Source organism: Rhineura floridana, chromosome 7 (genome assembly GCF_030035675.1).
Source record: "Rhineura floridana isolate rRhiFlo1 chromosome 7, rRhiFlo1.hap2, whole genome shotgun sequence".
Classification (NCBI taxonomy): domain Eukaryota; kingdom Metazoa; phylum Chordata; class Lepidosauria; order Squamata; family Rhineuridae; genus Rhineura; species Rhineura floridana.
Window position 1 is genome coordinate 32,208,873 of NC_084486.1, and position 27,537 is coordinate 32,236,409.

Sequence of the window (27,537 nt, forward strand, 5' to 3'; positions counted from 1 at the left end):
CTAATTCTAGGGCCAAGTGCATGGGTTCTTAACCTGTGGCCCATGGATCCATAGGGTGTCTGTGGATGGGCTTCAGGGGGCATATAAACCAGGCAAAAAAAAAAAAATTTCCAGTGCAATAAAATAAACTGTATGCACAATTTTGTGTGCATGTGTTTATGTGCATTTTTTGGGGAAGGTGTGCATATATTTCATCAGGTTCTCAAAGGGATCTGTGACCCCTTTGAGGTTAAGAACTACTGGCCTAGAGCAAGGATGGGGAACCTGTAACTCTTCAGATGTTGTTGGATCCAGCTCTCATCAGGCCCTTCCAGTGGTCAGGGTTGATGGGTGTTGTAGTTCAATGACACCTGGTGGGCTGCAGGTTCCCCAATACTTGGTCTAAAGATGGCAGATCTGGTTGGAGATAAGAATTGGCAAAACTCTTTGGGGGGGGGAAGTGTCTTACTGAAATGTTTTGTCTTTCTCTCAAATTTCCTCTGGTTTCTCACCTAGAGTAACAGGCTTCTTCTCTTTGTTGGGGCCGATATAGCTATGAAAAGTGCTAGGCAACAAAGTCATAGAGACAGTCCATCTTAATAAAGAAATGAATGTGCTGGGGAAGGTAACTGTCAGTCATGCTAAATCTAATGACCTGTCACGGAAGATTTTTTTATGCCTACACTACAGAAGGGTGATGAGGTCAAAATATAAATTCTGTTTGCTTTGACATGTTAGTAATCTGAATTGTTGCTTTATCATTCAAATTATACACAGCAGACAAAGAACTAGAGCACTGGTTTGTACTTAACAAAAAACATTTAAAAAAGCTTTGTTCTTTGTGTCATTGAGTGTTATACAATTTTTGCACAGCTCCAGATTCTCCTTCAAACAAAGAACTGTAGAAGGTGTCTGAGTGCTTTTTGAGTTACTGGATAAAAACCTGCCATTGTACGTAGGCTGAGCAAGGCTGTCCAGTAGAAACCATAGGAGGTTCAGAGAATATGAGTGCCACACAAAATACTTTGTGAGGAAACAAACAATGGATAGATGCAATAGCAACTCGTGGATCCAAATGGATGAAAAGTCAAGGGATTCATATTTAAACAGTTTGCAAAAGGAAGAACAAAATCCAGTTCTTTGAGCTTTGTGGCTATAGATGTGCTGCCGTTTCTAAGAAAGAAAGGGCTGCATCCAATGTTAGGCAGAGCAAACTAGGGATGGGGAGAAATCCAGTTTAGTTTGCATTGAAAGGCAAACCTACCTAATTCACACTTTCTTATAAAATATGTGAACTAAAACACAGCCATCCTTTGGAATTTGCATATTCGATAGTAAGGCATGTTGTAACTTTTCTTTTTTTGATCTTGTTCTAAAGCAATTACGATACCTAGCTTTTGTTCTTTTGTATATTTATTGGTTAAGTAAATAAAAAAAAATCCTTTGAAATGTGCACTCTTCCAGATTTTGCAGTACTTGTTTAATATCTTCCCTGAAACCTCTTAGCCATGGAAAATTTAAGATGGTTCCTACTAATTTCTGTTATAAACTGATATTTGAACTTTAGCAATCACAGTCCACAAAAACTGCAAGCATGACTTCTTTCTATTTTTTTAAAAAAATCTGAGTCAGTTTAATTGTTAAAGTTTCTGTTTATGAATGTACTGAAGCAAATATCTATGTTTCCATGAATGCAATCTTTTATGAACAAGCTGGACCTCTTTTCCTGGTTGCATCTAATATCATCAGCTTCTAGGAATAGATGTCTCGACACTTGTCACATGAACTTTCTGAAATGCAGGCTGCGGAGTCCTCCACCTAAGCTTCTGTACTCAGAAAGAAAGTTAAGGTGTATCTAAAGCCATCTAAGCTTTGTGTTCAAATCAAATTGTAACCGGTGATCTGATGAGCAGCCTCCTTTATCTCAGCATCTCCCAGCTGGTATTGCCTGCAGCTCACTTTTATGGATGTCTCTAAAAAATAGTAACCGAGTGACATGTTTTAGATTTGTAAAATGGCTGTAGCACAGGACTGTGGGACTCCAATTCCCATCAGCCCGAGCCAGCACAGTCAATTGTCAGGAATGATAGGAGTTATAATCCAGCAACATCTGGAGGGCTACAGGTTTCCTAGCCCTACTCTACTATTTTGTTTTATCTTGTGTTAACAATATTCAGAAGTAATGCATCCAATACTTCTTTAAACATTAATAAAGTCATTTTGGAAATCACCCTTACAGCCTGATCCTATCATGTTTGATCAGAAATGTCCCACTGGTTTCACTGGAGTTTACATTCACCTAAGCGTACACAGGGTTGCCAGTTTAGTCTTTATTATCCTTCCATCAAATGAAAATGCCCAACTCAAAGGAGTGGCAAAGTGTTTCACATAGGGCATAGGCTAGAAAAACAAAAGAATTCTGGGCTCACATTTGTAAGTAGGGGGCTTACTGTTCAGCAGTCATTAGCAGGTGCTTCTCCGTGTTCTCTTTATTTTTATTTATTTATTTAGAGTTTTAATCCTTTTTAAACAGCTTTTGATGCTACAGAAAATGGTGGGAGGAATGCTCCATTTCTGGGCCATCTCATCCCATAATGCATGTGAAGAAAGACTCTGGCTCCATCTGCACTATAGATTTAAAGCAGTATTATACCACTTTAAACAGTCATGACTTCCCCCAAAGAAACCTAGGAATTGTAGTTTGTTAATGGTGCTGAGAGGAGACCCCGATTCTCCTTGCAGAGATACAATTCTCAGAGCTCCCTGGGGAGAGGGATTGTAGCTCTGTGAAGTGAATAGGGGTGTCCTAACAACTCTCAACACTGTTAACAAACTACAGTTTCCAGGATTCTTTAGGGGAAGCTATAGCTGTTTAAAATGACATGATACTGCTTTAATGTATAGCACAGATAGGCCCTCTGTGTAACAATGTAGCATCTTTCCAGGCGCACTGTGTGGGAGGGGACATAGCTGCTCATACTGCCTTTAGGGCAGCTATATCTCCCCTCACAATGCATACATTGTGAAGGGCATACATTGTGACATCGAGTCCTTCATCCAGATGCATTGTGGGGCAAGGTGGCCACTGAGTAGAGGAGGATTGCTGCTGTCACCTTTGCTGCACAAAAACCTTTTTTTAAAAATCCAAATGGTAAAATAAAATAAAAACTTAGAGAACCGTCTGTTAATGTCTGTTGAAAACAAAGCCTGCTTACCTACAAAAGTATTCAGAATTTCTTTATCCTGCCAGGTTTTCCATCTTTCCTTTTCACCCTCTTCTCCCACCCCTACAAATGTGCCAAACAAGTTCTCTTGCAAACATTCAGCACAGCCCCACCCAAGAGCTATCATCCAGTGCTTTCCCCACTAACACGTCTATGTTCATGTCAAACATAATTATGTTCTTTAGTCAACTGTATATTGCAACTCTCCCAGAAACAATGGGAGCAGCTGAAGGGTGGGACAATGCCTCTTAATTATATTGCAAGGCCCTTGACTGCGACCCTAGGGTGATCCTGAATCAGGCTTTTCAACAGCTTTATACTGCACAGACAACTGCAAAAGCTAACAAATGAACATCAACTATATAAAAGTATGGTTTGTGGGGGAAACTTAATTGAGGTTTGAAAAATCTAACAAATAACAAACTTGTGTGTAATACATTTCAGCTGTAACTATAACAAATGAAAATGGCTACCCAGGATACCAATTGTTTTCCTGAAGTAAATATTTTCCTTATTTTGTGTTGTTGTTTTTAACCTTGAGGCACTGTGAGACTGCTGTGGCCTTCATACTGGGGGAAAAAGTTATAGATGGTAGGTTCAGCCCTCTTGATTACTAAGATTCAGGAGACTTTTCTCTATGTAGTCCATAAACATCTAAGTGGATTAAAACTTTGACATGTTAATAAGTGAGCTATTTTTCAGTTACACTCTGCAGTATATATATTTATTTCCCCCTAGCAAGCCATGTAATACAATCAATATTTTATTAAAGGGCTTGCTGGGTATATATTTATTTGTTTATATTAAGCATTTGTACCCTGCTCTATAGCTGAAAAGAAATCCAGTGCTGCTTCTATAAGACTGGTAACAAACAAGAGAACAAGACAGCCCTTGCCTTACATCTAAGAGACATGGCACAAAAGGAAAAAAGGGGTGAGGAGGGATGAGGAAAACAAGCAAAGTTCTGACTGTTAATATATTTCTTATAAGGACCAGCTTGAATGGAAACATTTCAGGAGAGGAGGAGCCAAATGGAGCTGATTTCTCAGCTGAGCTGATCGAGTGGCCCATGCTTCCCATTTCTCTCTCTACCTCTGCTGGAATATATTACCCATTTCTCAAGCAAATAACATGTGGGAGTGTATCATGCTAGGTTTGCTAGATTTGGGATTGGCAGGTGAGTGATAATCCATAAGTGTGTTATGTGTGCAGGTCATCATGAACGAATGCAATCAAAGTTATTATGACTCATCAAAACCACAGTTAGTCATAGTATGTCATCCTAACCAAGACCTAAAGGTGTAATTATTTTCCTTGGTGCACCTTTTGTTGCAGAATTTAAACTGTATGTTTGAGTTTGTTTTGCTACTTTTAATAATGTCAGATGGTTTTATTTGAGGTCGTACTTAAATGTAATCTGTTATGTTGTATGTGAACTGCCTTGGGACAAATTTTACTCTTGAAAGATGGCATAGAAATGTATTAAATAAATAAAATACATGTGAAAAATTAGAGTACTATTTGACTGAGAAGGTATGCGGTGTCTACAGAAGGAATCATTGTTCTTCATGGGATCTTTACATAGCACTGAGGTGAACTATAATATACTTCCATTTTTCCCCACTGCGGATGAACTCAGGTTTCTCTGGGGAGAGGGAATGACTAAATGCAAACTATTGATGTGGATACACCATCTTGTGTACCAGTTTCTGCTGTATATGGAACAGGCATCTACTATTTGAGCTCATCAGTCACGAATAACAATTTGGAAAGTACATCTCTCTCTCTCTCTCTCTCTCTCTCTCTCTCTCTCTCTCTCTCTCTCTCTCTCTGTGTGTGTGTGTGTCTATATGAGAGGAAGGAATCACAATTATGCTGGATTTAATGGAGAATACAGAAAAATTTGTTCGTTTGGAAAAATCAAGTGCAATTTATAGCATTCTAAGACATTATAATATCCAAGTTAGTCATGCACAGAATAGACCAATTGTAATCAATAGACTTACTTGTATCCCTTCAGCAGGCCTACTCTGAGTATAACCAATACTGGATAGCACTCTAAATGTTGAACAGTAGGGAAACTAAAGCATAAATGCTTTAAATTATATTCCATAAATGTGTTTGTCAAGAATGCTTCCACTCCCATGAAGGGAGGTGCTCAATTACTATAGTATGAATGGCCATACCTTGTACCTATTTCCCTTCTTCAAATGTTGTAGGACATGGATAAAGACCTGTTTGGGAACAACCATTGTAGTCCTAAGCATCTGGCCAACCCTGATGTGCATTATTTTATGTACTAAGATATTTATATCCTTGTCTATTTACCTTCCTTTTCTTGGCTCTATAATTGTAGCCATGGCTACTTCAACTTCATCAAAACACACTTCTTTTGTTCCTGCTCACCCTCTTCCTCTCCAGACCTGGATCTTGTGATTACCAAAAGAGGCTACTGATCTGATGAAAAGATTTGTATTAACCAGATCTAACTTGGTTGCTCTTCTTCTAAACCTTTATACTTCAGGTTTCAACTAGGGATGGCCTGAGAAGTCATCCAAGCCTGGCTTAGAATGATATAATCATAAAATAGTAGAGGGACCTCTAAGGCCACCGAGTCCCATTCCCTGATCAATGCTGGAATCCAACTTAATGCATACCTGACAGGTGGCTGCTCAGCTGCCTTCTGAATTCCTCTAGTGTTGGAGAGCCCACCACCTCCCTAGGTAACTGATTCCATTGTCATACCACTCTAACAGTTAGGAAGCTTTTCCTGATGTTCAGCCAAAATCTGGCGTCCTGTAACTTGAGCCTATTATTTTGTGCGTTGCACTCTGGGGTGATCCTGCAATCCTGCCACTGCAACTTGTGTTTCATGTTTGCCGGGAGGGTCATAGACGCTCTTTTGGGAGAAGACTGAGCCAAAGTAGGAATTTAGCATTTCTGTCTTTTCTTTGTCATCTGTTATCATTTTACCATCCTCAGTGAGTAGCTGAACCATCATTTCCTTACTCTGTCTTTTACTATGGATATACCTGAAGAAAGCTTTTTTTTGATGTTTTTGGCATCTCTTGCTAACCTCATCTCATTTTCAGCTTTAGCCTTCCTGACGCCATCCCTGCAATTCTGTGCTACCTGTCTGTTTTCTTCCTTTGTGACCTGGCCTTCCTTCCACTTCCTGTATGTGTCCTTTTCAGGTTATCTCTAAGCTTTTTGTGAAGACACATTGGCTTCTTCTGCTGTCTTCAGCCTTTTTTCCTTGTGGAATTGTTTACAATTGTGCCTTTAGAACTGAACCCAAGAAGTTCAGTGGATCTGAGTCCAAACTGCCCATGAGCCCTCCAGCACCCAAACTTCTTCTCTTGAGCACTGAAAATCTGAGCCTTGGGAGAGGAAGCTTCATGCCTTCCCAACCAAACCATCCCCACCCACCTCCAGTGCCGACTCTGACTCCTTCCTTCACCTACTTCATAGAATTGTAGCAGGAGCAGAAACAAGAGGTGAAAGGTTTCCCCCTTCCCTTCCTGCCTCTCTCCCTTCCACCATCACACAGCATCAGAAACACTGGATACGCAGGTTCCAGCAAGGCAAAGTTCAGGTTCCACAAAGCGAAAGGAAAGTGTCTGAAATTATTTATGTTTTTCCATGTGAGGTAAGTAGATGTAAGTAGTTAAGAGCGAGACAATTCCAGGCAGCAGTTGCCAAGGAAATTGGCGTGTTTGGGGCAGTTAGGCCAGAGGAAAAAGGAAAAGAAAGAATGATGGGCTACTGGGGAAGAAGAAGGTGTCTTGAATTTGTGGAGCACATCTGGTGAGGAGAGACTTTGGACAAGCACTGGAAGTGGATAAAGATGGAACAAAAGAATGATAAGAAAGGGAATGGCTTTAAGGTGCAGGGAGATATGCCATCCTGCCACCACCAAGCAGCAGTGTAAGAAGGTTGCCTCTCAGAAATACTCTGGGCAACATTGTAGCATGGTATGGGTCTCAGCTGGGAAATGGATTGCTGTGTTGATTTATTTTGCAAGGAAGGATGCAGCCTTGTAAGGGCATCATATGCTGGAGAAAAGTTATTTTTTCCCTCAGGAATGATAAAAGTTCTTTTAACCAAGACATCCATGTAGGCTTCCAAACTCTTTTCCCGGAGTGCAGGCTTGGAGTGTGGCCTTCAATTTGTCACAAAAGAAAATGAAAGTCGACAGCAAGTTAAGGCCAGGTAGCACCTTGGATAGCTCCATGTGGAAATGGAAATACTGCCTTCAAGTCGATCCCAACTTATGGGTACCCTATGAATAGGGTTTTCATGGTAAGCAGTATTCAGAGGGGGTTTACCATTGCCTCCCTCTGAGGCTAGTCCTCCCCAGCTGGCTAGGGCCTGCTCAGCTTGCCACAGCTGCACAAGCCAGACCCTTCCTTGTCTGCAACTGCCACCTGGGGGGCAACTGGGCTCCTTGGGACTATGCAGCTTGCCCACAGCTGCACAGGTGGCAGGGCACGTAATCCCTGAGACACTCACTGTGGGGGTGATCTTTAGCTGGCCCTTTACACCCAGGAGACACAAGCAGGGTTTTGAACTCACAGACTCTGGACTCCCAGCCAGACTCTCCTCCCCACTGTGCTATACTCAGGCTCAAATGTTGCTTGAGCAACAGAGAACCCAAGACTGAGATATAACTAGGGCTTTAGCTCAGTCTGGATGGTTAGCTCTGCCTCCTCCAGGAGTCGTTTGTTCCAGTTAATAGGGCCTTGCCTGCTTCAGCAGCTGTTGGCTCTAGGGTGTGCGGCGGACCATGACTCTGCTGGGGCTTCTGGGCAGTAGTCCTCAGACACAGAGATGGCAGCATCACTTCCTGAGGCCAGGGAGGTGGTAGCAAGATGGGCTCCTGGTGCAGAAAGGCTACCAATGAACTGGTGTCATCTAGGGTCAGTGTTGCAGACAATTTCCTCTCTTTCTCTGACACTTCTGAGTCCATGGCCTCACTCTCTGAACCTGGGGAGTCTGAAACCCATCCAGAGTTATGGAGGGTCATGACACAGAGAGCGAGCATTTATGAGGCTGAGGCTGGTAAATGGTGGAGGGGAGGGGGAAGAGACAGAGGGAGGGGAAAGAGTACAAATGTTTTGGCTTTTTGGTCATTGATCTTTGGTGTTCATCCTTTTGTGGGTGGGATGGTAGTTGTATGTTGTTGGGTGATTTTTGTGGATGAAAAATCCACAAAATATTTGCTTCATTTGAATGGATTTTCACTGTATATTTTGTACGATGTTGTCTCTGTAAATCACTTCAAGACTCCTTCTGTGTGAAGGGATATAAATTGAATTGAAAATAGCCCTCCCTTTTGCTGTTCATTGCTGCCGCAACAACTGCTATGTCTGCATTTAAGAAGCAGGCAAGAGAGAGGGGGGAGGGAAAGAAGTTGGCAAGGATATTTTGAGGGATGGGAAGATATGGGAACAGGCAGGGAGATGGTGGAACCGGAGCACTGGGTTTGTCTCAGAGTACTTTTCTGAAAACCTAGGAAAATCCTGAGACAAACCAAGGGTGGCTTTGCCCACCCCTGATTTCAACAAAAGTATGCCAAAACCATTCCAAGGGCAGGATAAATTCTGGCTTGTGTATTATGCCTGTCGCATTGACTTAAGGGTGTAATTATTTTGTCATTTTTGTATTGATTCATCATCTTCTAGGCAACCCAGTATCTATTTTTGTAACCAGCCATTCAGTGGGGAAACCCCTGGTTTTAGCTGCTGCAAAATATCAGAGTCAAATCAAATGATTTGTTTTGTCAGAAACCCAAGAAACCATTCTTATCAGCTGTGCCCACCCAAGCCATGTCAATTTTTGTGTTTGGGATCAACACCAATATTACTTTTCCCCTTGAATATTATGGCACATGAAACTTAGTTCCTGCTCATTCCCTGTTGGAAATAATTGGGTTTATGCCCTGGAGTTGTCAAGTGAGTAGAATATAAGCATCAGTTTATGGTGTTAGAATTGAATGTGAATTTTTTTCCTGATTCTAATATTTCAGGCTGTGGGGAGTTACATGTTTGCTCATAAAAAATTAGCATGTCAGGATAATTATCCTCTCAAACATGTTGTTTTCCTATGTGTAGGTGTTTTATAAAAAATCATGGAGGAGCATTCAAATGTGTAAGCCCCATCCACCCCCTTGCAGTGATACAATCTAGGGATATCGTTACCATTTCATTTTGTTAAATTGGTCATTATATTCTACTCACACAGGAGTTCATAGAATTTACTCTACATAAACCCCATTATTTTGATTCTGTTGATTGCATAAACTGATTCTCAGTGATAGAAGAGAATTACATATGGCTTTAAGAGGTTGCTATTAATATCCATGTAATATTCATTAAGAATCATGCAGTTTTCAGCAAGTTAGCTAGAGTGATTAAACAAAGGTTTTCTATGATTACAATGAAACAGTTCGCAAGACCTAAAGTAGGAATAATTATAAAACTGTCATCAGATAGCAAAATATGCTTGGTTCTAAAGAATGCAAGGTAATAGATGTTAGACCACTAGTATTAAATTAATATATATTTAATATTACAGATCATGATGGACAAACACTCTAGGCTCAGTTCAGACAGATTTTGGCAATCTCTTCCCCTTTTCCCCACCCCAACCAGCCAAACATTCTAAATTTGCTCATAGTGCTAACCCAACAGTGCATCCTCAAACACCTTACCGCATCCTGGATGCAGCTCCTGTGGGTGTAGCAAAAGGGAAGGATGTCTCTCTTACCTGATCTTTTTCTCCCTGGTGTCTGGAACAAAAGCTGCTATGGCAGCATCCCTGGCACTAGGGACCCTAGGAAACGTAATTTTACCAGGGCATGTAAGGTCCTAGAAAATTAATTAATTTTAAAAAATAATTTAAAAACCAGCAAGGATAATACAGTACATTGCACACAATACATAATATATCTTTAAACAATAATAATCCTGAGAAGATATTGTATTTTAATATGTGGACAGTTTATAACAAAGAGAAACATATATATGAAGTTCCAAAAACTGGTGAAGAAAGTCATTGTTTCTATCAATTTATTGGACTAAGGATTGCAGTCATTTCTAGCAAATTATTTTATACTTTTTAATCATCCTTTACCCTCATCCTAACAGCTTTAGATGATTTACAAATATAATAAATATGAACATATAAAATTTGGCAGTTTAACACACAATAAAAAACTCCATTAACATGCTCACCACAGAAATGTAAAAAACAGATCCCACCCCATGAATCAGCAGTGTATCATTGAAAAGCCTTGAGGAATAAAAATGTGTTCGCCTGATGTCTAAATGTAGTCAAAATTGGCACCTGGCAGACCTCCTTGGGGACAGCATTCTATAGGGAAGGGGCCACCATTGCAAAGGCCCTCTCTTTTGTCTCCATCCTCCAAATTTCTTTTGGAGGGGGCAACCAGAGGAGGTTCTCTGATTATAATCTAAGGGTCCAGGTAGACTCATATGGGAAAAGGTGTTCCTTAAGGTATTGAGGCAGAAGGCTTTATAGATTAAAACCAGCACTTTAAATGGGCTCAGAAATATGTAGGCAGCCTATGAAGTCAGGCCAGAACAGGTGCAATATGTTCTGACCTTCTAGTTCTGGTCAGTATCCTAGCTGCTGAACCCTGCAGTAGCTGCAGCTTCTGAACTGTCATTAAAGCCAGTCCCACATATAATGCATTGCAGCAATCTAGACATGAGGTTTCCAGAGCATAGACCCCTGAAGCAGGTTGTCCCTATCCAGATAGGGGCGTGGCTAGGTCACCATCCAAAGCTGGTAGAATGCATTCTTTGCCACTGACACCACCTGTGCCTCAAGTGACAGTAGTAGATTCAAAGACTATGGACCTGATCTTTTAGAGTGTGATCCCTACCAACACTGGTGAAACTCCACATATTTGGACCAAGGAACCACCCACTTACAGTGTCCCTATCTTACCTGTATTGAGCTTCAGTTTATTGGCCCTTATCTAGTCCATTACCAGTCAGATACTAGTACAACACAACCACTGCCATACCTGCAGAAGATGAAAAAGAGAAACAGAGTTGTATGTCACCAGTGTATTGATGACAATGCACTCCAAAACTCTGGATGATCCCACTCAGTGGTGTCATGTAACTGTTAAACTGCATGGAAATCAACTTGCAGACATTCCACCTGGCTACATCAGAGGTGAGGCAAGACAATAAATCCTTCTCCATCAGTCTGTCTGGGACCAACTGTCATTTGGCTCGTCCCCATCCTAGGACTATCTCCTCCAGTTACTATGGATTTGTAGTCACCCTGAGAAAACACAGAGGATACAGAAATCCAGAATAAAACAGCTGAATATTGCATGAGCTCAGTCAGCAACACGTTATATATACCTCATGATTATCCATCAGGAAATCAGTTGGAAGCAGACTTGACAGATGTCAAAAGACACTGCCCAGATAGAAGACTTTGCCCCCAATGGTTAAAGAAAGCATCCAAGTTTGATGTGTTTTTAAACTGCTCTGAGGACTTTTAAAGTTGAAAGATGGAGTAAAAAAAACCCCAAAAATATATCTCGTACCTCACCGGAATTCTGAAAACAGCTGCTTATTGTCCTTAGGATGTTAAGCACATTGGCTCCTGAATGCCAGGTTAACAGAAATAGAAAATGCCCCTTGCCTTTTAACCCCTGTGAGATAGGCTTGGATTTGATGCAGGTTATTAACTGATAGCAAGTTATCAGAACAGCCTAAAGAAGAAGACTTCTTCCTATTTCTTTTTGAGGAATTATAGATCGTCAAACATGGACTGCATTAACTTGAAATATTTCAAACTATATTTTGTGTACCTTAACACCTCAACTATACAAAAGGTATAAGCCCTCAATTATAGAAAATGCCAGGTTCATTATATTCATAACTACTCACCAGATTAACACGTGTTCCCATACTGTACTACAGCTTTTCTCAACCTTTGGGTACACAATGTTGTTGGACTACAACTCCCATCAGCCCTAGCCAGCATGGCCAATGGTCAGGAATTGTGAGGATTGTAGTGCAGCAACCTATGGGGACCCAAAGGTTGGGAAAGGCTGCTGTACTTCATACTGTCCCATTCCCTTAAAGCAGCTTTCCCAAACCTGCTGCCCTCCAGCCTTTTTGGACTACAACTCCCAACAGCCCTGGCACCAGGTTGGGGAAGGGTGCTATAAAGCTAGGAAAGGTCTGCTTCATATTCAGCAGAATAGTCCATGGAGTTTTCCAGTGATGAGTGTGGAGCAAAATATTGTTTAGCCTCCTTTACTCACACAAACTATCATTAGTAAGCTACATGCTCCCATCAGCTCATACCTTATATTCTCATATTATGCTAGACTCCAGACTGTTCTGGACATTTTCTATGAGCCAACTAAAGAGATGCATGACTATAAGCAGGAAGGTAAGGGTGGGTGTGGAATGTGGAATATTTACTGTTTACTCTCATAAGGAGAGTGGAGGTACATATATTTCAGCAACCCAGAGTCTTATCAATATCCTCCAGATAAAACTCCTGAATAAAATTTACTCACCTCCCAGCCTTTGAAGCACTGCATCAATAAACTACAGTTGGGTCTACAGTGATGGGCAGTGTCAGGAAGTGGGCTGTGGGGAAGAAACATCTTTGCACAGTCCTCTCCTACCAATTCCCCAAAAGATGAAAGCATTCAAGAGATAGAAGAGCTCCTACAGAAATCAACTCCACATGACTGAAGCCATATAACTAATTCCAAGATGGGCATGCAGCACCAATGAAGCCGCTGAGAGACCTGTCCAGGAACTAAACAGAAGTCTAGATGCGGAAGAGATTTAGAGTCTGGTCCTTACACTCTGCTGCATTTCTCCCCATTCTAAAAGCCAAAATATACTCCCCCTGTTCCAGTAGGAATGCATTCTTTATTGGTAGGTCACACAGCTACTAGCATCCAGAGTTTCAAAATGCGGTGATTGCCCCCCAAAAGGGCTCCCTAAGAAGCTTTAAATGCCTGTGATATTTATTAATATTACCGCCCTGGGCTCCTGCTGGGAGGAAGGGTGGGATATAAATCAAATAATAAATAAATAAAATAATATTAATCCCACAGATTTGGATATGATTACTAGAAAGATGGTGTGGTTTTTCCCCTTTCAGATTTTTTTCCTACTGTATAGATGAGCAATGACAAGCATGATTCATTCACTTACTATATTTTCAGATAGATAAACCATCAGCATGGCATCAAAAGCCTTCAGGAGGCCTATAAGACATAAAATCAATAAGACATTGCATCAGTAAAGTTCTTCAGAGTAAAACAAAAAATAGAAAACTACATGAAAGGCATCGTACACATTTCCCCATGAAACTTGATAACAGATTTGGACATCAGTTATGTGTCCACGTGCTTGCTGAAATAAAATGTCTTTATTACCGTAAGTAGTATGTTGAGGTTCTCCAGGAAGAGAGTTCAGTACAGCAGGTGTCGTGTTACCAAGATAGGAGGAAAAATAAAGTGTCTAGCATCCACAAAATGCAAGAAAAAGAGGTAAAAAACCAGAATGCTGAAAAGGTATTTATTATGTACAAAAGTACTATTAAAAATATATATCCCAAAATTTTTTTAAAAAATAATAGAAAAAGCTTAGGAAATGCTCTGTAGAAGCTCAAAGCCCAACGCGTTTCAGCTTGTGCAACCAAGCCTTCATCAGGGGACACATTGATTTTTCATCAAAATACTGTAGCCAGCTCTTACTAATAGTTTTGTACATAATAAATACCTTTTCAGCATTCTGGTTTTTTACCTCTTTTTCTTGCATTGTGTTACCAAGATACCCAGCATTGCTGGTTTTTTGAGTATCCTTATTGCATTGACTCTAGTTCTTTTTGTTTTGCTTAGGAAAAGTTGACTAACCATGAAACTGAGGGATAGCCAAGGGAAGAAAGCACATCTGTTAGCTTCAATAGCAGTACCTCTCACTACCTTTGCTTTTTCACATAAAGCATGCATATGTCTTTTTCATTGCTTGATTCATTACTTAATCAAATCATTCAAGAGCACATCCTATACTTGATGCAGCAAGGCATCACCCCCAAAACAGTATAGCTTCAGGGCTACCCATTAACCACTATTACCGCATCTCAATTATAGGAAATGTCCATCGGTGGTATGTGTAGAAACTGTATTTATTCATGCCACACGCATGGTGAATCTTAGGTGCCCTTCAAGATCCTTGTTTTTCTTTTACATGTAGTGTGTGGGGGGGGTGGGGGGTGGGGAGAATCTCTCCAGGTACAATTTGACTTATATGAAAAATCCCCAGTTAGTGCCTAGTCTTGGTGAACTTCTGCTGAAAGACCCATGTTGTGGATCCAGATCGAAGGAGGATTACTTTGCAGGATACTCAGATTGCTCCAATCCCTGTTCTTAGTCAGCTTGGCTCCATTCCTTCCCTGCCTCCTTGTATTCCTTTCCTTTCTTTTTGTGATTTTGAACTTGATTCACCTAGGGATTCAAGAGAACCCATGGTTATGTGCCTCTCCTCCCGGCCCCATTCAAGGAAATCTTGCAATGCCACAGGCTTTAGGGACCTGTGGGGCTTGGCTCGCCCCACCTCCCCACTGCAACCAAGGGCAATCTCCAGAATCAAACCCCACCTAATTTTCTCAAGCTCTAGGAGAAGCACTTCTTCCTTATGTCACCTCTGTTTTCATTCTTTTTCCCTTTTTGTTCCTAAATTTAGCCATTCTGCTGCACACTCTTCTCTAATTCCCCTCCTTAGGCTCTGCTGGTTTGTTTGGCATCTCTCGCCACCCCCTTTTCCTTCACTTTCTACCTCCTACTCTTCCTACCTCCTACTGCCCCAGCTGTAACTAAAACTGCTAGTCCAACTTAAATGCTGCTTGCTTAACCAAAATATTTTCATTATGTAACAACCCACATATTAATCAAAATGTCTATTTTTACATTCTTTGGCTCTGGTCTGTTGTCTAAGTATGAATTCCCTCATATACTAATCCAAAGTGTGGTCTCCCTGGGGTGTGCTGTGACTTTGTGCGTGTTTTTGTGCATTCATGTGTGCATGTGGCCAAAGACATGTAAGGATATAGGGAAAGCCCTGCAAGATCAGACCAAAGGTACATCTAGTCCAGCATCCTATTTTTATAACTAGATGCCCACGGGTGGTACCTGAGTGCAGCACCACTCTCTGCACTTGTGAGTCCCAGCAATTGGTACTTTGAGGCACACTGCCTCTGATAGTGGAGGTAGAACATAGCCATCATGACTAGTAGTCATTGATAGCCTTTTGATCCCATTCAGTTCTTCTCTGGCTTCAACTGTAATTCAGAAAAGGTAGCTTTATCCTCCATGATTTTGTCTAACCCTTTTAAAAAGTCATCCAAGTTGGTGGCTCTGAAGTAATAGCCCCCACTGAAAAGGCCTTGCACTATTTGCCAGCCAACCTAAGTTCAGACGAAGGATCCTGCATTATGATCTTAGCAAATGAAAGGCTCTTATGGGAAGAATAATTCCCTGATATACTGTGGACCCAAGCCATTTAGGACTTTAAAAGTCAGAATTATTATCTTAAATTGTGCTCAGAAACTATTTGACTGTTCTCTCAGCACAGCTATCATATACTCCCATCAGCACCGACAATCAGCCCAAACCAGATATGTTACCAAAGTTTGTAATTTCCTGGTTTGGAACCTCACCAACAGATAATCTTCCCTTTCAATCTGAGATGAGTATTATGACCCCATTGAGTTCTTCTCTGGCTCAGATTGTAATCCAGGCAGGATAATAACTCCCTCCTTCCTCTTTGCCTGCCCCAACTTTCCCCTTGCCTGTCTAACATCAGCAGTGAAATTTTGCTGGAAGTTTTCTCCCATTATGGCACCTTGAATACTGCTACAATAGCATTTTAGGCATCAGTAGCCATGGGATTTTTTTTTCAAGGCACTTGATGCCCATACAAAGGACTCAGGAATGCTGTGGAAACTAGAGTCCCAGTAGGCACCAAAGAGAGAGAGAGGAAGTCCTCCAGTGAAACTGCCACAGTCTAGGTAAATGGGAAGGGACACCAGGGCAGGCATGGGGAGGGTGTGGGATATTTCAGACTTGTTACGTAGTTGATGTAATCAGGAATGTGACAGGTCTGAGTTGGGCATACAATAAACCAAGTTATTTCCCAATTTTGGAAGAAAATAGATTAGCTTGCTGAACCCAATTCCAAACTGAACCTGGGAGAGTTTGCCCATCACTAGCCAAACCAAAGCAGAAGCAGATGAACCAGTGGAAATGACCTGCAAGGCAGACAACTTCAGATGACTCATTCAAGCAAGCCATGCTGTATCAGCAGGAGAAGGAAAACATACACTCTTCTCCCCCTCCTCCCCCCGCCCCACAGACTATGGCCTCCTTCTCACAAAATAAATCATGAGATGGGAAACTGGCTTTTGGCCTGGTATGCCTTTTGCGGGAAATATTTTTACATGTAGGAACATCCACTCATGTGAGACTCCAACTGAAATCTGAAGTGGCAAACCCTATAAGCATATTTAAGTACATATCTGCTGTTTGTGGTAATGTATAGGTGAACTGCTTAGTCTTCAGCTCCCTTCTCCTGAACAGAGCTTACAGTGATGCTAGATGTGGCAATGCAGTCTGAATGTTGGAAGATTCGGGATAGACAAAAGGACATGCTTCTTCACACAGTGCGTAGTTAAACTATGGAATTCATTCCCACAAGATGAAGTTGAAGAACACCAACTTGGATGATGATTAAACAAATGGAGGAAAAGGCTTAAAATGTCTGCTACCCATGATGATGATGTACTTTCACAGTTGGAGGCTGTTTGTTTCTGAATACCAGTTGCTGAGAATTACAAGGGGGAGAGCACTGTGACACTCAGGTCCTACTTGTGGGCCTCCCAAGGGTATCTGGGTGGCCACTTTCAAAACAGGTTGCTGGAGTGGAAGGACCTTTGGTCTGATCCAACAGGTCTCTTCTTACATTCTCATAGCATGCGGTAACCTGATCAGGCAGAAGTGGGAGACTGTGGATTCTAGCATGATAGATGGGACAACTTCCAGCTTTAATTGAGCCACATTTGGTGTGTGGGCTGCTGCCAAGAAAAAAGATTTCTTTGGTTGAGTAAAATGGTTCCTTTGCTGAGATTTCTGGGTAGAGAATAGGCCTTTGTGAAAACGTTTCTTTCCTACTAATTAGTCAGGAGCTCATTTTTGCACCTGTGATATCTGGTATACAAATTATATCTCAAGACCACTATGGTAGCCTTTGCTAATAGGAAAGGATGCATCTCTGTTGAGATACCATGTATGCTCTCAAGTTCTGGAAAGTTACAGCCAGCTAGTCCTCTGATTGGCTAGGAAGACTGGCTTGCAGTTACGAAGCCTTTTTCCCCCCTAGAAAAGTAGTTTTGCACTTTGGTCTGATGCCTCACATCTTGGTTCATGACACCTGTGAACATCGCTATGGTACTTGCTGATTTTTTGTGGGGTTAATTACTCTTTTAATTTGTATTACAGTTAGGCAAGGCTTTTGTTATTTTTTATTATTGTCTTATAATTCCCAAAATGTACTTCTGTACTCTTATTTATTTATTTATTTATTTATTTATTTATTTATTTATAAAATTTATATCCTGCCCTTCCTCCCAGAAGGAGCCTTTCATAATTACATTATAATTATATTTCTCACTAATATGTGGGTTCTACTTTTATGCTGCTACTTTAAAATACATCTACCTCATCCATTCTGGTGTGGTTTCTTCGGTCTGAGCTCTGGTACTGAAACCAGTTCTTAGCATCTTGTCCAAACTGCTACTGATTAATTTGGGGGGGGGGGCTTGGGACTCAAGGGACAGAGAGCCCGATTTTTAGCTCTTGTTTCATTGAATTCAGAGTACAGTTGGGGAGTCCCCTAGCCCAGGCTGGTCAGACTGAAGGAGTGGTGGCAGCTTCTACCTTACAGGGTTGGTTTTTACCCTGGTCTTTGGGCCCCTACTACACCAACAAGGAGGGTTCCCAGGGTTTGGGCCTAAGCTTTCTTGACAGACCTCTAGTTGCTGGCACCTAGGATATATGTTTCACAAGTTTCTGGCTGACTATTCTAGGAACAAAAAAAGGGGGATATACATATAAATTTGAAGGCTTCCATACTCAGTGTGTGTGTGTGTGTGTGTGTGCGCCACATGTGGGTAATATGCATGTGCATGCAAAGATTTATTGATATTTATACTGCCTGCAATTCCTACACTGATTTCTCTTCTCTAATAATAGCAGCTATATTACAAAGGTAATGCCAAAAACCTCCCTCCTGTTCAGGACCATAGGAAGCAACGACTAAAAGAACTCCAGATTAATACATGAAATGTAGAAGTCTGAAGTGTGCTTTAAAGAAGCAATAGCAATAAGCTCCCCTCCTGTTTAGAGGAGCCAAGCAACTCTAGATAAATATATGAAGTATTAAAGGTTATTTTTTAAGCAGAACAAATAAAACTAAGACACAAATGTCAGCATGCTTTAGGAATGTATTTGTTTTCACAGAAAAACGGACGTAGGCCAAATCACAGGGGAATCAATTTTGTTTGGTAAGGCTGAGAACATGTTTTAGCCACAAGGGGGTTTGATTTTCATTATTGAGGGTGGGGGTGAGGGAACCCCATGATCTTTACTCACATTCTTAATTGGAAAAGTTGAATGCAGAAATTCATAATTGCATAGTTTATCCATTGCCAGATCTGAAATGCAATCGGCAAGAGACAGGAGTGTCTTGATAATACTGCCCTGTTAACAACAAATGATTCTATACCATTTTGTCATCTTTTTTCTTTCTTTCCTGTAGACTGTACTTACATTCTCCTTCAAAAATTGCCTCAGAAAAAGAGCTAGGCTGTAGCTGATGTTTCTTTTCTTTTCTTGGAATGAAGTGAAAACACACACATATACAATGTGAGGAGGAAAGGCAAATATGTATGAAAATAAGTAAGGGCTGTTTATGTGATGTGTTAACCAGGTCTGTTGCCGGGGGGGGTAAATGGGGGCACCCCCAGAGCTGTGCTTCACATGCACAGGATTTTTTTTTGGAAATTGTCTTCTTTTTAATTTGTGACATGACAGACAGTGACAACTTCCATTCAAAGAATGATGCCTTGATTTAAGAACAGAAGCAATTTAATAGGACCCTCTGAAAAATTCGGTGAATAAGCCAGGATGAGTGCACCACAAAAACCTCATCTGGGGAAGCCCCCAAAGTCTGTTCACTCAAGACTTTCCCAGATTGAGGGTGCATTGTCATTATCACAGTCACCCTATAATTACTTAAGTGAGAGTTAGACTCCACCTCTTGGACTTTCCTTTGCTTTTCATGTTCATATTAAGTTGTGTTGTCTACCAAACCAGCAACAAAGAAGCATGTTTGCCTGCCTGCAGTAGGAAGCAAGAGTTTGTTTCTCCTGCAGTTATTACAATGAGTAGAGCAGATTGGATGCTTATTGCTAAGGGTGAACTAAAAGAGATAAAGTGATCTGGAAAAAACAGCTACCCTTTACTCTTTTAAAGCACTATGCACACAATCATAGTGGCTATTTTTCTTATTTTCTTGATTACTTCATGGCAAAGGATGAAAACAGTCCTAGGGGAATAGAAATATTGCTGTGTACACTACAGTTAGCTGGCTGGCTGGATACCTAAGCTGTAACTGAGGCCTAATTTCTGATTTTCCCAACATGTGCACCACAGCATAAGGCCTTTTCAGGGTTTCTGGACAGAAAAATCAACCCAACAACTAGTAAAAAAAATATCCAATTGCTTTCCACAGTTTGTTTCCAATTGCCTAGTTCGTCTATATAGCAGCCAGTTAATTTTTTTCCCCTTGATTGTCCAAGAGGAACGAAAATCTAAAGGCCAGGAACAAGACTAGAAAAAGAGATTCTCAAGGAGGAATTAACAAATACACTCTATAGTATTTATTTTCTCTTTGTGCTTCCTTAAATGAGAGGCATGGACAAGTTTGCTTTTCTGGTGGAATCAAAAACTGAGATACCTAATGCAGCATCAAAGTCAAGCTCAGGAGTTCACTGTCTTTACCAAAGTAGTTCAGTTCATGAAGAATCAGTGCACAGGTGAAAGGTGCCTGAGCTATACGTAAAGTTGAGCTTTTGAGTCTGGTATTCCTGTGGATCTCTCAGAAAGGGTGAGGCAATTCAACGGATTAGATGTCATTCATGTAAATTAACAAGTCTCTGGATGGAGAAGGAGTGAGGGGGAAGGTCACTGCCTTTCCCTTCCCCTGGTCTGGCCCTCACATCCTCTCCATTCATTGGGGGGGATTGGCTGATGCATTGTGTCTCTCCCCCCCAGTGCCTCACCTAGAATTGTGGCTGCCCCACCCACAAATGTGGCTGCCCCACCCACAAATGTGGCTGCCCCACCTAACAAGGAAGACTGGCTACAGGGCTCGGTGTTAATCTGAGAGAACAATTCCCAAACTCTCTTCCATTTGTATTGGAGGTGGAATGCAGTGGAGTGCAGCTCTGGGACTTTTTTCAGAGCAAGAACAAAGATGTCATCCACTGGTGGTAACTGATGAACAAAATCAGTGGCTGGTAGATACTGGAAGTGGAAAGTGTGAAGTAGTTATATTCATACTTTAATAGATTCAGTGATTCTGAATTATCTTTTGTTTCTGCTAATTATTCTTTGCACTGCAAGCTTTTCGTTTGTTTTAAAAACCTCTAGGGCTCCAAACTTTAATTGATTTCATTAGCACATACACCAGTTAATGACATAATTAATTTATGGGGATCATTTTTTATTGGAAGGAAAATCTAATTGGTGGAGCAGCAAGCAAAGGGCATGCTCATTTGCTTTTTTTAAAGGGCTATTTTAGTTCTGCTAAGTTACTGTGATTCAGAATGACAAAGAAAATATTAAAATAGACTTTCTTTCCTGCAGTGATTGTAACATTTGTTAAGAACTGTAAGTTTTCTAAAGTCTTATACCTCCCCAAAGGCACCTATACTGAGGATTAGGCATATGCAACTTCATTTAAACCAGTAAGTTAATTAAAACTAATTCTTTAGTTGAGGGCCCTAAAATAAATTGATTTGGGGGCATGTTGTAGGGTAGCATGATCTAGCAAAACATAACTAGAATTATGTCACATTCAAAGCAATGGAATGGACCCTCCATAGGCCATGGAATGACAATTGCAGGGCCGGCATCAGGCCCTGGCTGAGGGGCTCTGAGGGGCCCCTCGATAGGGTGGGGAGGAGCAGTGCTCCCCTTCCACGATCTGTGGAAGGGCAGCTGCCGCAGATCGCAGGGAGGGAGCTTGCATGCTGCCCACCATTTCGCTGGCCCCACCTACCTGTCTTTCCTGTCTTTTGCGGCTATGTGCGCTGCACATGCAGGTCTACCATTAACCAAGATGGCAGCTGAGATTCCCCTAAGGTGCTGATGCCCCAACCACCATCTTGATTGAAGACAGGGATGTGTGCACATAGCACCATGTGTGCCATCATCCAAGATGGCAGCGGAGTCTTCAGCCCCTTAGGGAAACCTTGGCCACCATCTTAGTTAATGGCAACTCTGGACACGCAGTGCATGCAGCCGCAAAAGTCAGGAGAAACAGGTAGGTGGGGGCGTGCATGCATGCATGTGTGTGTGTGTGCCGGGGCCCAGGGCAGGCTGATGCCCAAGGGCCTTGGCATGCCTGGCACCAGCCCTGGATCGTTGCAGGAAGAACTTGAATGTAAGAGATATTTGGAAAAGACAGAAAGGCCATCTTTTCCAACCATATGTAACAATCAGCAATGGTGTACATGTGACAGTGTTATCAAAAGCACAATACACAAGAACAGGACAAATGAAAATGTGTAAACTGCCCACAGAAGAAATGGATATTGTCTATAAAACAATGATATCCTTACATGGAAATAAAACGTGGGAAAAGAGATAATTAGTACAGTATGATCTGAACTTTGACCTGCTGTATTTGTGAATCTGTATGAATTAGCTTTTCACATAACAAAGGCTTCTGTTGCTACTGGAGAATATTCAAGCAACCAGGCTAAAGGGCAGCAGTGCTGAAAGAGAGATGGAAGGGATGGGGGGGAAGCTTTGGCATTTGTCAAAATCAGTGGCTACAGCAATCACTGAACGGTTTTCACTAGGACCCCATCTTCATTATACATTTAAAGCAGTGTCATACCACTTTAAACAGTCATGGCTTCTCTAAAAGAATCCTGGGAACTGTAGTTTGTTAAGAGTGCTGAGAGTTCCCTAGAAAGGAGTGTTCATTGCTAAACCACTCTGGAAATTGTAGCTCTGTGAGGGCAATAGAGGTTTCCTAACAACTCTCAACACCCTTAACAAGAGCCAGTGTGGTGTAATGATTAGAGTGTTGGATTGGGTTCAAATCCATGCTCAGCCATTATTATTATTATTGTTGTTGTTATAAATTTACATTCCACCCTTCCTCCCAGTAGAAACCCAGGGCAGCAAACAAAAACACTCATAACACTCTACAACATCTTAACAGACTTTAAAATATATTAAAACAAAACATATTGAAAAACATATTGAAACAAAACATATTTAAGACATCCTTTTAAAAAGCTTTACATTTTAAAAAGCAATTCCAGCACAGACACAGACTGGGATAAGGGCTCTACTTAAAAGGCTTATTGAAAGAGGAAGGTCTTCAGTAGGTGCCGAAGCACACTGGGTGATCTTGGGCCAGTCACTGTCTTTCAGCCTAACCTACTTCACAGAGTTGTTGTGAGGAAAAAATTGCGAGGGGGAGAACCATGTTTGTAGGCCATCTGGAGCTCCAGGGAGGAAAATATTATAGATATGCAAAGTAACTCAGTGGTCTGAGCTGTGTGTGCCAGTATGTGTATTTACCTGAGAAGCAGGCTTTTGCCCTGCATTTAAATCACTGAGACTTAAGACTTAGTAAAATAAGAAAAAAGCTACATTATTTATAGAAATACATAGGAGATAGGAAAGGCATACCTAATTCTAACTAACTAACTAAGTTGGAGGTGCAATGCCCAGACTTGAGTATTACCCTCATGGTTCAGGAGAGAGAACAAAGACAGAGACGTCTCCTCTCTCCTCAGATGGTTGAAGAAGAAGACAAAGGAAGGAGGGGCAGATAAGCTTCCCTGAGCATATCAGTTTACAATGGAAGTTAGGTAGAGAAGAGCACAGCTAAAGGTAGGCAAGCCTAGCCAACTGGAGGACCCTAACTCTATCTTAAAAGAACCCAAACAGGAATTGCTCTTGCCCCACTTCCAACAGAAAAGTGGAATATAAATATAATAAATAAATAAAACAAACTTCAGTTCCCAGGATTCTTTGGGGAAAGCTATGACTAAAGTGGCTTGATACTGCTTTAAAGGTATAGTGCAGATGGGACAGAGTTGGAGACTCTATTTGGGGCTCCTTTGTGAACCACGGTCAAGCTTTTCAGGGAGATATGGAGCGGGGGATGCTTATTAGCAGTTAGAAACCTCAGCAACTTAATTATATGTCTTTTCAGTTTATTTATTTTAAACTTATTGTTATATCAGAAGAATACAATATGAGATACATTTTTCTTCTTTTACAATTGCCCCAGCAATGTATATGGTACTACATTTTCTTGAACTTTGTTGTGAAAATACATGGCAAACAGGCTCCATTTTTCAATAAAAAGGTTGTAGAGTTGCCTGCTCTCTAACCCTTGCCATATTGATTCATTTCGCCATATAAATTGTGTCCTAGTTTATACACCATTTATATATTTTCAGTTTAATCGTGCCAGCCATTGTGGCAGAATAATTGGAAATATAGGTATGGTCATGATCAAGCAAAATCACTGTAGCAAAGCCTGTATAATACTGAACACTTCCCAGTACTAAAATATTTTGCATAGCACCACTTGCCAAACTATGTCAATACAAGATAATGGTTTGGGCAAATTGTGTGAGTGAGAAATTAGGAGCCTAACTAGAAAGAAAAGGAAGCATAATATTGAATTTGTGTAGTAGGGATTCAGTGAACACAATACAATTAATTTGAAACTTGATCCTTAAGGCTGAGTTAGAGGGAAAATGCTGAAGTGCTTGAAATGTAGCACTTTAAAGAGGCAAGCACGAAGCCTGGCAATGGTGGTGGGAAAATTAATGTGAGATTGTTTTGCATTTGTTTTGACATAATGAGGAAGAGAATTAGGGGATCTGCAAAAGACACTAATGCTCAGTAAAGTTTTTGTAAAAGACATCAGCGCTCTGTGGTAATCCAGTGCTCTTGGTGCTCAGAAGCTTCAGTATTCACTTCAACATCAGAGGCAGCTCCCTGTGTTCAGGGTAATGACAGATGGCCGCAGCTGTCCTTGACTCTGCAGTGAATTAGGGAGGACCTTGCACATTAACAGGAACAGTTCATCCTAAAGATCACTCCTGGTAGTGCAGGCTTCTCAGCTAATGGCTTATTTTGAGGTGGGGCAGAATGATAGTATTTTATTCCATCTATATATGGGCTTTGAGGCTTCTGGTTTACACAGTTATTATTGCATGTTTAAGCTGGAACAAAAATAATAAGGGACACCACATGTATAGCAAAATGTTATTTATTTACTTATTTTTATTTACTTAAAAGATTTCTATCATGCCCTTAGAAAAGGTTTGCCGGGTGACTTGCCAATATACATATATACAGCTTGCCAAATGCATTAGATATCTTTCTGTAACACACTGAAAAACATTGTGGAATAAATGAGTGCTAGGCCTTCTGTTGCCAGTTATATGAATCTGACCTAATATATTTAAAATAATCTCAGCTGTCTTGTAGTTCAGAAGGGTGCACAAATCTGCAAAATAATTAGAGGGTAATTGAAATGCAAAAGTTTACTTGACTCTGATGAAAGATGATTTCAAATGATGACTGAAATAAACCACTATTCTACAGGGGTTCCTCATTAGCATGCTTGAATGATAGAAGGCATAAGAAAAGTTGTCATCAAATAAGGCTGCATGAGAAACATAAGTCTTGTTTATTATGTGCAAAATCTTTCAATAGCACCTGATTCACTACATAAATCATGATTTTTTTTCCCTTCAGGAAATACACAACCTGAGAATAAGATGGAGGGATTCACAGCATCAACAATGCAACAGATCTTGCTTCCCCAACAGGCTTCCAGGGAGGCATCCCAAAGCCATGGCTTGGGATTCAGACCCAGAAAAGAAGCAAACCTCTCTGAGTCTTTTCCAGCTGCCACTCAAACCTGAAACTCACGCACACAGGACACTTGACTCCAAGATGAAGGGGGAAGAGGGTCCCACTCCTGGCAGAGTCCCTATAGCATCCTTTCATTCAGATCAGCCCATCAAGCCCATTAATTGAAGAGTGAGTTAGCCATAACTATTATCTTAAGAAATGAACTTGTTTGACCAATGGAGGAGGTTTCTCTGCTGCAGATCCCAACCCCCAGACACAGGATTCCAAATCAGAGATGGGAAAAGGGACCCAAAGACACCATCCATGTAAACCCCCAAATCCTATAACACTAGCATATCAAAGACTCACTCCGAGCTGGGGAGGTCAGAGGAATCAACAACAGACCATGAAGCATTTCTTCCCAACCCACAGTTTCAACCCCCATCACATCATATACTTTTGTTATGAATGCCTTTTTGCCTTAGTTGCCTACAACAAAAGGGTTTTTTCTCAAAAGTGCATGTTTTACATAAATAGATACGCAAAATTCTTTGAAATGTATGTTATTTATATATCCATTGATGTATAATTGCTGCTATCTGGACAGGCGTGTCATTTATTTGTTGACTGTGTTATTTGTTGTTAGAAGATGCCAATATGCAGTAAGGGTGCAATCCTAACCATGTCTACACAGAAGTAAGTTCCACTGCATTCAGTGCGGCTTACTCTTAGGTAAATGACATTAAGATTGCAACCTTAATCTGCCTCCTACTGTGAATTTTAAAAAACCAATAGAATGCATCATTCATTATTGTTCATTTCACAGGGAAAAAGTGGTCTCCTTTGTTAAAAGTCCAAGCTTCTTTATCAAAGTTTGGAGAACCAGTTGGAATTGACTGCTCATTTTTGATCATCCATCCATCCCCTAAATCTTTGCTTTCAATTTTTTTGTTTTAAAAGTATTCTTGCCCTACTCCCAGAAAAAAACTAACTGAATTCCTCATTGAATTTAAAAAACAGTGAAACACATCACTCAATACTGGGGTTTTATTCGCATGGCAGAAACACACTGACACACACAAAAAAAGGGTTTCAGGCTGTCAGATACAAAGTCATGTTTGCTACAAACATGTAAAATATAAATTAGCTTGAGAATCATGTTCCGGCAGAGACATACACAGCCACTGTCTGTATAAAATATGCATTTATGAAATAAAAGGTTGCAATTAAATGACTTATATGTGATTGAATGAGATAGGCTACAGTCCTGTCTGGTGATTTTTAATTGTATTGTATCATTGATGCGTTTGCTGGCATAGGCTCTTTCAGGAGGAAGGGTGGGATACAAATGTAATAAACTAAAAGAAGTTCAATTAAAGAGAAAATATATTTGATATTTATGGCTTTTTAGAAAGTCAAAACATCCACTGGAAAAGCCTAAGCCTGCTGGCACACTGAAAGTGTTTTTTGGATTCTGATCGTGATACATTTTTGTTAGGGAGTAATAAAAATGTTGACCTCCACATGAACTCCAATAACCATTGTTTTTGTTTCAATAATACCAAAAAGAATATAGAATATAGAACTTCATAAACATTAAATATCAGTTAAACATATCAAGTAGAACTCATTTTCATGTACTTACAATTATCATGGATATTGAATGTTAATGATATCCTCCTTTTGACAATTGAACTTTAAGATGTGACTCTCACCTGTGTTTTTTTCTTAATGGCATTGAGTGTAGTTTTATGACATCTGAACATGACCTTGTGGCAGTAACTTCACTATCTACCCATCACTCTTTCCCAAAGTATTTTTAATGTGTAGTGTCAGTGATTAAAAGAAGACTGGGTCATCTGTAATAGATCTTGACCAAGCAGTTGCTGCTGACAGCTTAAGTAATTCCTGCAGTAAGCACTTGAAACAGATGCTACAGCCTTCCAGTTCTTAAGGCTACAAGGTCGCCTGGATGCCCTTTGAATGAGAAATGAATGATCATGATAGCAACAGCAACTGCAGTTTTTCACTTTGTACTCTTGTGTTGTAGGTTTCAAAGGATGTTACAGTAACAGACAT

The 27,537-nt window shown here is 40.7% G+C and overlaps 1 long non-coding RNA gene across 1 annotated transcript; it reads right to left on the reverse strand.

Annotated features, from left to right (window-relative positions):
• Positions 1-9,983: 9,983 nt before the first annotated feature.
• On the reverse strand, positions 9,984-27,172 carry LOC133388356 (uncharacterized). The gene is made up of 4 exons (XR_009763758.1): positions 27,104-27,172; positions 13,433-13,485; positions 11,178-11,256; positions 9,984-10,072 (listed from the first exon to the last, which is right to left on the reverse strand). It is a non-coding gene; the product is annotated as an uncharacterized LOC133388356 (long non-coding RNA).
• Positions 27,173-27,537: the final 365 nt, after the last annotated feature.